Source organism: Alligator sinensis, unplaced genomic scaffold (assembly GCF_000455745.1).
Source record: "Alligator sinensis unplaced genomic scaffold, ASM45574v1 scaffold113_1, whole genome shotgun sequence".
Classification (NCBI taxonomy): Eukaryota; Metazoa; Chordata; order Crocodylia; family Alligatoridae; genus Alligator; species Alligator sinensis.
This window is the reverse complement of record NW_005842918.1, coordinates 321,074-333,338: the sequence shown is the minus strand read 5'-3', so window position 1 is coordinate 333,338 and position 12,265 is coordinate 321,074. Positions and strand designations below refer to the sequence as shown.

At 53.2% G+C, this 12,265-nt stretch overlaps 1 pseudogene; it reads right to left on the bottom strand.

Moving 5' to 3' along the window:
- LOC102383661 overlaps positions 1–12,265 on the bottom strand; it is a 60,968-nt pseudogene that overhangs the window by 26,753 nt on the left and 21,950 nt on the right.

Below are 12,265 nucleotides of genomic sequence, written 5' to 3'. Positions count from 1 at the left end.
CCATCCCACCCCCACCTTGCCCCCGCCATCCCCAGTGCAGAAATTAGCTGCCTCGCTTAAGATAAGCGCAACCCAACTTTGTAGGGCTGATTTTTTTTTGAGGGGGTGGGGAAGGTATGTGAAGATAGAAGCAAAGAAGAGTCTTACTCTGATGCTTCCCCAGCTGTGAGGCAACAGGGTGAGTACAATTCCATAGACCTCAACGAACACCGTCTTGGCGACGGAGACCTTCCCATGTCCCATTACCTCCTTCTCTAGGGTGACCACAAAGGGCATCAGCTTCCCTGTGAGGGTGCAGGTCTTGACTAGGGTGTAGGTGCAGGTGCCTTGGAAGTCAAAGGAGAGCCCATCGAAGGAGAGGTAGTGGGAAAGGCCAGTTGCGAGGCAGCTGGCAGATCGAAGCGGATAGCATCGTCGGATGCCGTCCACTGTCAGGCAGTCCTCACCGGTGCGGCAGGTGTGTTCCTGACACCTAACATCCCCCCCAGGCCGACACTCGCATTGGTTTTTGCAGGAAGCCTCAGGGTAGAAAATCTCCCCAGCCTGGTAGTAAAGTCCCTTGTGGAGGCATCCGCACTGGGAAAGGGTTATGCAGTGGTTCCCACTGAGGGGAAATCCCTCGTTGCACATGCAGCCTTCCATACACCCAGCTGTGCACTGAGTTGGGGAGTATAGATGGCCACACGAGAGGTCACAGCCTTTGCTGCATGTTTCATAGTGGCTGTTGGGAGGACAGGATGGAGCTGCGGGTGGAACAGAGACAAAGTTAGCTTGTGGTAGGGAATTGAGTCACCATCTCAAATGGGTAAGCTCAGTGGAGACCCCTAAGTCTTGGTCTCCAAGGTTGGGTTACCATATTTTCTCATATACAATAAGTGTTCCCCCCTTACAGGGAGCTTACTGTGCCCATCACTTTCAGAGAAGAGGCCTGCAGGTGTGGCAGGGGCCAATTAGTCATCTGACCAGAATGGGGCTGGGATTGAGGCATATAAACCCAGGGCCTGAGCTGGTCAGGGAGTGCCATGAAGAGACAAGCTCCTGGAAGCAGGGCTGCAGCAGGGCTCCTGGTTAACATGTAAGCTGGGGTAAGCGACTCTGGAGGCTTGTGGATGGGACTAAGGGGTGGAGGAGGTCCCAACAGGCCCAGGAACAGGATAGAAGAAGGATGGAGAGGCCTGGGAGTAAGGCCAGATCCCAGGAATAGGGCAGTGGCAGGACAGAAAGGCCTGGGAACTCAGAATAGAAGGCCTGGGGGCCCAAAGAGAGAGAGCTTGAGCCCAGGAAGGGTGCGTGTCACTGGTCCAGGAGCAAGGCCAGGACCCAGAGATGGGGCATAGGCTGAGGAAGGCCACAGCCAGAGACTGGTGAGGCCAGGAGAGCCCAAGAGTCTCCACTGCAGGGTCCAGAAGGGAAAAAGACCAGGGGTTACAGCCAGAGACCGAGGTGGCCAAGGAGCAGTAGCCCAGGAGGGGCGAGGAGTGGGGCTGGGAACCTGCAGCCCAAGAGGGGTGTGTGTCAACTGGAAGAAGTATCACCTGCGAGGTATGGGCGTGGTGTAAGGGGCAGTCGGAGTCGTGTAATTAGCTCTTAAGGCCAAGAGCAAAGACACCTGAGCTCAGGAGTGTAAGATCAGGCTTGGGAAGCCCTAGGGCAGCCTCCCTTTTCTCAAAGGATAATAACATGAAGGCATAGCAAGAAAGTAAATGGGAGAGTGCCCAAAGAGAGCCAGGTTGGCAAGGGCTGAAGGGGCTCCTGGGGCATCCTGGCCACCCCTGGAGCAGAACCTGGTTACACCCTCCCACCCCCAAAACCCAGCAGCTGGGAATTGCTGTGCGTATTATGTGTGAGGAAATATGGTAGCAGCAGTTCGCATTCTGGACCAAACCCGGGCTTCTCTGCTGCTGCTACTTGGCTCTTTGCTACAAGGAAAGGCTTAAACTTACCTGGGTGGGGCGGTGGGTGGGAAACAGACTGCCTGCCTTGCTGAGATCATGAAATGGGACAGTGGTTTTCAAACTAGGGTCCGCAGCACGGGGGCTTGTGGATCCAAGGGGCATGTCTATGTGCGGGGGCACATGCCGGTGGGGTACATGCCACCAGTCATATGAGGAGAGGCTGAAGGAGCAGGGCATGTCCAGGAAAAGGCACACAGAAAGACTTGAAGGGCTGCCATGAAGAAGAGGGAAGGCACCTTTGCTCTCCGGCTGTAGACAGGAGGACGTGAACCCACGGCTTGAACTTGCAGGAAGTAGGTTGAGATCCCAGGAAAATAAATCTTCAGTGTAAGAGCAGGGAGGCAGTGGAATAAATACCCAGGAAAGGCGTGGCCTCTCCATCACTGGAGAGGTTCAAGGAGAAGTTGAAGGGGATGATCTAGGCATAGCGATGCCTGTGCTCTACTATGGGGATTTTCCAGGCTTCTGGGCTTTGCTGGTTGCCCCTGACTCTCCTTTCTGTGCCATCTGTCAGGGGGGGGTTAAGTCTCCCTTAAAGGCATTGCTTGTCGGTTGCAACCCAAGCTGGGGATGGGGCTGTGCCAATGCTCCTGCTGGGATCAAAGCTAGAGGGTCCTGGCTAGAGTGTCTTGCCCCTCTGCTCCTGGTCACACCAATGCTGTATTGAGGGCAGGAAGGGATTCCCCCGGTGAGATTGGTATAGGTGGTGGGGGGCGGGGGTTGTCTTCCTCTGCAGCAGGGTCATGGCCTCTGTCTGGGATATCTCGAGTGTATGTTAACAACCTTTTGCAGCAGCAGGATGTTGGCCGCTGCAGTCCCCCTGCTTTCCCTGGAGCAGGTTCAGGTGTGATGCCTGGTCTTGCATGAGGGTTCATGGTAGTTTTACAAAGAACTTGGATGCTGGATGTGTCTGAGGTGGTTTGGCCAGGCCTGATCCTGCCTCAGGCAAGGGGTCAGGCTAGATGTGACCTCTGGATGTCCCTTCCACCCCACATCTCTAGGATTTCTATGATTTGAATGACAGCAGCAGCAATGGCACCAATGGCAAGTGTGTGGAGCACGGGATGGGTTCATGGCCTGGGAACTGCTCTACACAATTTATCCTTGCTGACTTGTTGGTAATTTATTCCCATGTGATGTCAGGTGAGGTCCCAAGTGGGGCTGGAAGGCACCTCTACTCTAGGCCCCTGCTAAAGGCAGGACCACCTATTGCAGAGCTCCATCCCATTCCCAACAATGCCAGATTTCCAAGTGGAGAGCTGGATGGGCCACAGAAAGCATATAGAGCATCTCTCCTGGCTCAGGGTAACAGAGAAAAATGAGAACAAAGTTCCAGAGGCTTCAGTTCAGGCCCATCTTTTTCCTTGGAGACAAGACAATGAAGGAACAGAAGAAGGAGAGATCATAGGAAAGGCAAGCTGGAAGGGACCTCACAAGGTCACATCTAGTCCAGCTCCCTGCTCAAGGTAGGATCATCCTTGACTCAACTACCCCAGTCACATGTCCAGCTAACCTTCTCCTGAACATTTCCAAGGATAGAGACTCCACCACAACTCTGGGAAGCCTGTTCCACTGCCAGACCACTCTCATTGTCAGAAAGTTCTTCCTCATCTCCAACCTACTGAAACTTGAGGTCATTGTTCCTAGTCCAGTCCCCTGTGACTGTGGAGAAAAACCCATCTCCATCCTCTCTGTCATCACCCTTCAAGGACTTGAAGACTGTGATCAAATCCCCCTTCAGCCTTCTCTTCTCCAGACTCAATAACCCTGGATCTTCCAGCTTGGCCACATCAGCTGTGCCTGCCCTAATCATTGCTGTGGCCCTGCACTGGGCTGCAGGACTTAGAACTTGTCCTTGTTGAATCTCATCTGGTGGACTGTGGACCATTTCTCCAGTCTGCCCAGCTCATTCTAGATCCTAGCCTTGCCCTCTGGAGTGTCCCCAATGCCACCCAACTTGGCGTCATCCTCAAATTTGCTAGGCATCCCCTCAAACCCATCATGCAAATTATTGGTAAAGTTGTTAAACAATACTGGACTCAGGACAGGCCCCAGGAGAGCTCTGATTTTAGATGGACCTCTGCCCCCAGCAAGGGGACGACCAGCCCTGGACAGGAAGAGGGTGCAGGGGGAAGTGAACTCACGGCAGAACTTCTGTGTCCTCCAGGGGTGCACCATTGCTCCAGCCTCCTGACATGCTGCCACATAGCTGGCCACAGCCTGGCAGATGATGTCCTGCTGGCCTTGCTGTAAGTAGTAGTCATACACACAATCTGAGAAGTAGCCCTGGGGGTCCACCTTGCTGTGACACATCCTGAAAGGGCCACTTTTGTCCAGGATGACCTGGCACTGGCCCTTAGTGCTATATTGCTGCTGTTTCAGAGCTTCTTGATCTGGCTGTGGCTGGATCCTGACCACAGAGCAGCCTGAGGTCCCCCCTACAGCCCAGCTCTGGCCCAGGCTGGTGGGGTTTGATGCCAGGTGACCATCACTCATGAGGAAGTCATCTTCAGCATCTCCATTGAAGTTGCCGCAGAGGCCACACACAGCACCCATGTAGGTGGTTGGCAGGGTGATGGCAGTACGGCCGGACCATTCTGTGAAGGTCACAGTGAGGCCAAAGTCCGTCTGGATCACCATGGCCCAGCCCCTTCTGTATATGGAGATTTTGTTGGCATCAAGGTTGAAGGGGAGGTTAAATAAGAAACCGTTTACCTGCAAAAATTAACCAAAAATGCGTCAAATCATAGAATTGTAAAGTAGGGCCGAAAGGGACCTCCAGAGGTCACATCTGGTCCAACCAGATCAAGGCAGAATTGTCTCTGACAAACCAGCCCAGACAAGCATATATTCAACCTGTTCTTGAAGACTTCCAAGGATGGAGAGTCCGCAACTCCCTTGGGAAGCCAACCTGGACTGCAACCATTCTTCAGGTGACTAATGATCCTGGTGTTGAATCAGAAGTGGCTTCATGAAACTCATAAGAGCACCAGCAGGGCCAGGCTGGGTCAGATCAATGGTCCATCTAACCCAGTATCCTGTCTCTAGCAGTGGCAAGGGTGGAGTCTATACAAGGAGAACATGAAACTAAATATGTCAAGAGTGATCTATCCTTTATTCAATATTCTCCATGACATCCACCATCTATTGGGTTAGAGATGCCAGAGGAAACATCTCCAACCCTTGTGTTCAATAGCCATGAATAGATCCATCATCCATAGATTTATCCAGTCCATCCACCCACTCACTTTCCTACACACCCATCCATCCATCTGTCCATCTACCTACTTACCTTCAGATCTATCCATCCACTTACCTACACATCCATCCATCTGCTTCCTTATACATCCATCCATTTACCTACATAATCATCCATCTGTCCGTCCCTCCGTCCATCCGTCCATCCATCCATTTATGATTTGTTTTTTCTTCTGGTTCCAAGATGACAACCCTCCCCTCCCAAAAGAAGTACTTCTGGGGGCAAGGGGAGGGACTTCCAGGGTCAGAGGTCAGGGGGCAGGACTTCTGGTCCCAAGATGGCAACCAGGGGGTGGGTCTACACTTGCAGCCCTCAACAGCTCACCAAAACTCTTTGAGTGGCCCTCCAGCCTAAGTTATTGCCCGCCCCTGACCTAAGGCCTAGGGGTAAGCTGGAATTTTGGAGATTTGTGTTCAGTTCTTTACCCTGATGCATTCTCTCATGTTTTGACCCTGGGCAAATTGGTTCAGATCTCAAAAGGTAGTTAGACGGCTACCTCCTGTTATCTGATTTTTAACCATAGTTTGCAAGAGTTATTTTTTTATATTTTCTTCTCTATGAAAGTGTTTTCATTTAAAGTTTTAGGATTTTAGGATATATCCTTGGATGCTTATCTTGCTGGGGTGATCTCACCCTCACTTACTTCTTGCCCCTTGGGCAGGGGGCTGGACCCAATGATCTTGTGAGGTCCCTTCCAGCCCTAGTGTCTATGAAATCTATACGTGCATCCATCCATCCACCCACCCACTCGCTTTCCTACACACTCATCCATCCATCCATCCATCCATTTACTATGCCTGTGCAAAGCAGCTAGTATTCGCTTTGGCTTTGGATTCAGTCGATTTGGGGGACAGTGATTCAATTCGGTGATTCAGATCACTGTCCCAATTTGATTCAGTCGAATCTGATTCAAATTCAGCTGCTGCCCAAATCTCTGAATCAGGCAAGCCAGGCCCATCCCCCGCCCATCTCCCAGCCCGGCAATGGCTGCCCCACCCACCCCAGCTCCCAGCACTAGTTAAAAAAAAAAAACCCTGGCTCAGCAGGTGCTGCTGGGTGAGGGGTGATTCCCACTTCCCGCCACTGCCCCACGCTGCGTGGGGGGCTCTGCACGAGCCCCCTGACCCCCCCTCACTCCCCCAGCCTCCCCAAAGGTGCCCTGCCTGGGCCAGCTCTGGCCCATTAAGAAAAAACACCCTAGACTCACTGCTCCTGCTGGCTGGGGCGATCCCTGCTGCCCCACGGCACATGGGGGGCTTTGCACGAGCCCCCAAAGCTCTGAGGACACCAGGAGCAGTGAGTCCCGGGGCTTTTCTCCATTTTTTTTTTTATTAAAGGGCTGGAGCTGGCCCAGGCAGGGCGCCCGTGCGGGGGCCAGGTAAGTGGAGGGGGGTCGGGGGGGCTCGTGCAGAGCTCCCCATGCAGCGTGGGGCAGTGAGGGGCAGCAGGGATTGCCCCCTGCCTGACAGCACCCAGTGAGCTTTTTTTTAAAGTACCGGGAGCTGGGGCGGGTGGAGCAGCCATGGGGGGGCGGTGCTGGGGGAGTAGTCAGGGGCAGGGGGACGGAAGGAAATGGAGGGGCTGGCAGGGGCCTCCCATTGGCCCCTCCCCCGCCCCTAATACTTACCAGCTTGGAGTCAGCTGCAGCTCCCTGCTGCAGCCACTGGGAACTCATCATCAAATCATCAAAGCTCTCCGAATCTTTTCCAAAGATTCAGAGAGCTTTGAATCGATTCGGACCTTTCAATTGGTCCCCTGTTTTGATATGGATTCAGAGATTCAGCCACCAAATTGGGCCGAATCTCCTCCGAATCAAATCACCACCTGAAGCTTCGCACAGCCCTACCATTTACCTATATAACCTTTCATCGATCCACCAGACCACTTACCTACTCTTTTGAGCAGGTGCCCCTAATTCTATTCTTGGACTTAGTGAACAACATGTCCCTTTTCACTTGGTCCACACCCTTCATGATGTCATAGACCTCTCTCCTCTCCTCCCTCAGCCTTCTCCTTTCCAAATCGAAGAGTTTGAGCCTTCTTAGACTCTCCTGGTCTAGTAGTGGGGCTCCAGGCCTCTGATCATTTGGTTGCCATTCTCTGGACCTTTTCTAGCTCTATTCCATCCTTGTGGAGATGTGGGGACCAGAACTGAACACAGGATTCAAGACATGGGTACCCCATGGATTTGTATCATGGCAGGATAATGGAGAAACCAGGTGTCCTGGAACCCAGCCCCTGCTGCTCTAAGCCCCCACACCTCTTCCAGAGCTGGAGAGAACCCAGGTGTATGAGCTCCTAAACAGGGGTGGGCAACATGCTGCCCGGGGGCCAGATGCGGCCCATCAGGCCATTCTATCTGGCCTGCGGGGCCTCTAAAAAATTTAGAAAATTAATATTTATCTGCCCTGGGCTGCCTGTCATGTGGCCCTCGATGGCTTGCCAAAACTCAGTAAGCAGCCCTCTGCCCAAAATAATTGCCAGCCCCTGTCCTAAACTAACCCACCAGGTCTCACTCCCCAACCAGAGCTTAGATTCATAGATGTTAGGGTTGGAAGGGACCTCAATAGATCATCGAGTCTGACCCCCTGCATAAGCAGGACCTGGCCACTCTAACTGTGAAGAAGTTCTTCCTAATGTCCAATCTAAATCTGCTCTCTGCTAGCTTGTGGCCATTATTTCTTGTAACCCCCGGGGGCGCCTTGGTGAATAAATACTCACCAATTCCCTTCTGTGCCCCTGTGATGAACTTATAGGCAGCCACAAGGTCGCCTCTCAACCTTCTCTTGCGGAGGCTGAATAGATCCAGTTTCTCTAGTCTCTCCTCGTAGGGCTTGGTCTGCAAGCCCTTAACCATATGAGTGGCCCTTCTCTGGACCCTCTCCAGGTTATCCGCATCCCTCTTGAAGTGCGGCGCCCAGAATTGCACGCAGTACTCCAACTGCGGTCTGACCAGCGCCCGATAGGGGGAAGTATCACCTCCTTGGACCTATTCGTCATGCATCTGCTGATGCACGATAAAGTGCCATTGGCTTTTTTGATGGCTTCGTCACACTGCCGACTCGTGTTCATCTTGGAGTCCGCTAGGAATCCAAGATCCCTTTCCACTTCCGTGCCACCCAGCAGGTCATTCCCTAGGCTGTAGGTGTGCTGGACATTTTTCCTCCCTAGGTGCAGCACTTTGCATTTCTCCTTGTTGAACTGCATTCTGTTGTTTTCTGCCCGCTTGTCCAACCTGTCTAGGTCTGCTTGCAGCTGTTCCCTGCCCTCCGGCGTGTCCACTTCTCCCCACAGTTTTGTGTCATCTGCAAACTTGGACAGAGTACATTTCACTCCCTCGTCCAAGTCACTGATGAAGACATTAAAGAGTATCGGTCCAAGGACCGAACCCTGTGGGACCCCACTTCCCACACCCTTCCAGGTCGATACCGACCCATCCACCACGACTCTCTGGGTGCGACCCTCCAGCCAATTCGCCACCCACCGGACTGTGTAGTCATCCAAGTCACAGCCTCTTAACTTGTTCACCAGTATGGGGTGGGATACCGTATCGAAGGCCTTCCTGAAGTCTAAGTATACGACATCCACCCCTCCTCCTGTGTCCAGGCGTTTCGTAACCTGGTCATAAAACGAAACTAGATTGGTCAGGCACGATCCGCCTGCCACGAACCCGTGCTGGTTTCCCCTCAGCATAATTTGTCCTGCCGGGCTCTCACAAATGTGAGCCTTGATAATTTTTTCAAAGACTTTGCCTAGTCTTTGAAAGAGCTAGGATAGACCACAGGTGTTCAGGCTCCCAGCTCTCTCTCACTAGACCTCACTTTCCTTCCAGAGCTAAGATAGACCCTGGTCTCCAGGCTCCCAACTCAAACCCACCAGCCCTCATTCCCCCACACCCAAGAGTCAGAGTTTTCAATTCCCTTCTTAATGGTGCCCTACCTTTTATTTTGGATGCCCCACAGATTTGTATCTGTAACTCACCAGGGCTTTGCCAGGGAAGCGGAGATTGATCTGGATGTTGGTCTCATACACCCGGACCTGGACAGGTGCCATCTCACTCTGCTCCTGGATGTCAATGTGGAAGCTCACCAGCCCCTCTGCTCCCTGGCACAGGGCAGCCAGCTGGTACCGACAGGTGCCCTGGAAATTGTACCGCTGCCTATCGAAGGTGATATAGTGTGGGGTCCGCCCCACTGAACAGGTGGCGTAGGAGGTGGAGTAGCACCCCCACACACCATTCACCACCCCACACTGCTCAGAGGGCTTACAAGCTGCAGATGTGCATGAGACATGGCCAGTGGTGGCACTGCATGTACATCGCATGTTACATGTGTCATTCCAGACAGTCTCACCAGGAGCATAGGGGCGCCCCTCGAACATGCACCCACAGCCGCTCGTGGGGACACAGCGCCCCTGGCTCAGCACGTAGCCAGCTTTGCACTGGCAGGTTTCCATGCAAGGGAATGGACAGCTGCTGGGATCATCTTCATTCATACACGTGGCAGGGCATGCAGTCCCACAGAGCTGGTACTGGCTGTTCTCCTGGGGACACTCCAAGGCTAGGGAGAGAAGGAAGGACAGGGATGGAAGGCTCACATCATGAGGGCCACCACAGGTCTAGTGCCAGCTCCCTATCCCATCTACATGTCTGTGGACAGGAGCTCCTCCACATTAGAGGTGTCTCCAGAGAGGGATGGAGAAACTGATTCTTGGAGCCAGGAGAGGACCCAGGAGTCTTTAGGTCCCAAACTACTGGCTTAAGACGCCTTCTTATAGCCAGGAATACCCTATTTCCCTCCCATGTGTCCAAGCTTCCAGCCCCTGCTGTTACAGCCCCTCCCTGCTCCCCCCCAAAACCCCACTGCTTTCCAACAGAACCCAGGAGTCTGGGCTCCAAGACTGGGGGTCTCTGGTCCCCTTCTTCCAATCCTCTGCCCCAGATACTCACAGCACCGTGCAAGCTCCCGCCAGTCCCTGATGGACACTCCAAGCAGTTGGCAGGCAGTGGCGTAGGCTGCCAGGGCCTCACACAGCACCTCCCGGTAGCCATTGTGGTGGCACAGGTCGGCCATGCAATTGTACACATAGACCCCTGGGTTCACCCTGGCATGACAGGGGCTGAAGGGACCCTCGCCTGCCTTGGCCATCAGGCCACACCAGGCCTCCCCAGCATAGGCTAAAGACTGTTTTTGGGTGCAGGACCCGCAGGTCCCAAAGCAGTCATGCCAACACAACTGGTTACTGTCACCCAGTGGCCAGCTCTGGGCAAGGGTAGGGGCATCAGGCAAGTCATCAGCAGGGTCTCCATTGTAATTTCCGCACAGGCCACAGAGGTGAGCAGAGAAGGTGCTAGGGATGTGGAGACGTAGGTGGTGGTGCCAGTCATAGGAGACTCGGAGGCCAAAGTCAGTGACGAGAAGAAGGTGGGAGCCAGCTTGGGACAGGAGCAGGGCCCTGTGGTGCAGCGAGAGGGGTAAGTGGGCCCGGGCACCATTCACCTTTGGAGGGAGAAATGGAAGAGATCAGACCAACTCCTGAATGCTGTGATCCCTTCATCACCTACTGGGCCTTGCTCAGGCTTCAGAGCGAGGCTATAACCCAGGTGTCCAGGGTTACTCTCACCCCTACTTTGACCCATTAGACTCCATTCCTCTCCAAGAGCCAAAGATATAACCCAGATGTCCAGGGTCCCAGCTCCCCCTACTCCAACCCACCAGATCCTTCTCCCTTCCCAGAATGGGAAAGAACCCAGGTGACCAGGATCCCAGCCACCTCCCCCTGCTTCTCTAACCCAGAGTCCACTCCTCCTCCAACAGCTAGGGAAAGAACCCAGGCATCCCAGCTGCCAGCACTGTTTCATACACTCACCCTCACAAAGCCAACCTCAGACCTGACCACCGTGACCTTGACTCCATAGACTTGGACAGTGAGCGAGGTGATGTACGAGATGAGTGAGTTTTCCCTGCTGTCAGTGGTGGCTGTGACATTGAAAGCAGGGAGGTTGGATGCCTCCCCGCAAGTCTGGGCTACCATGTAGGTGCAGATGCCCCGCATGTCATATGTCCACCCATCAAAGGTCTGGAAATGCAAGTAGCCCATGGCCCAGCATGTGGCTTCGGAGAGGGGCACACACTCTGGTTGTCCATCTCTCATCCTGCAGAAGGTTCCTGCCCTGCAATGGACCACACTACAGGATGGCATCAGGGTGTCTGGAATGGAAAGAGAAGGGAACTGGTAGTTATAGCTACAGGATCCCACTTCAACCACCAACCCTGTAATGAAATAGATGGTGCTAAAGGAACATAAGAATTGCCATTCCCTGGATCAAACCCTTCATCTATTTTGCCTCCTGTGTCCAGTGGCAGCATAGGGTGGAGGCTGGAAAGGAGAGTGATCTGGATATGAGCAGGGTCTCTCCCCCTGTTTCTCTCTCCTGGGCAGCCTCCAGCATTGAAGGTCTGATCCAGAGGCTGTGCAGCCTCACTACCATGCTCAAAAGTGACCAATGCCCCTTTCCTCCAAGAGCGTATCCAATCCCTTAGTGAATCTGGCTACACTCTCAGCTTCTACCAGATTTGGTGGCCACAAGTCCCACCCTGGTTGAAAAAGACCTGCCTGATGTTCATTATCAACCAACCTCTAGTTTAGTGCACTGACCTGTTGTTGTCTGGTGAGAGACAGTCAAGAATATATTCCTAGTGACTTTCTCTTCATTCTTTAGTATGTTGTAACCCCTTCTCTTGTCCCCCCTCAAGCATCTCTCTTCTATCCTGACCAGGCCTGGCCTCAGTCTCTCCTTCTAAGGAAGCCCCTCCATAGCACTTGTCATCCTTGTTTCCCTTCTCTAGACCTTCTCCAGTTCTATAAAAGGCACATATGAGAACAAGAAGGATGAAGAAGTTTGGACAAAGCCTTGTCTTGGATGGTTTCAAGACTGATCCTGCCTGGAGCAGTGGGTTGGACTAGATGTGATCTCCTGAGAGCCTTTCATCCTTGTTGCCCTTCTCTGGACCTTCTCCAGTTCTTCTATAGCCTTTTGGAGGTGTGGGAA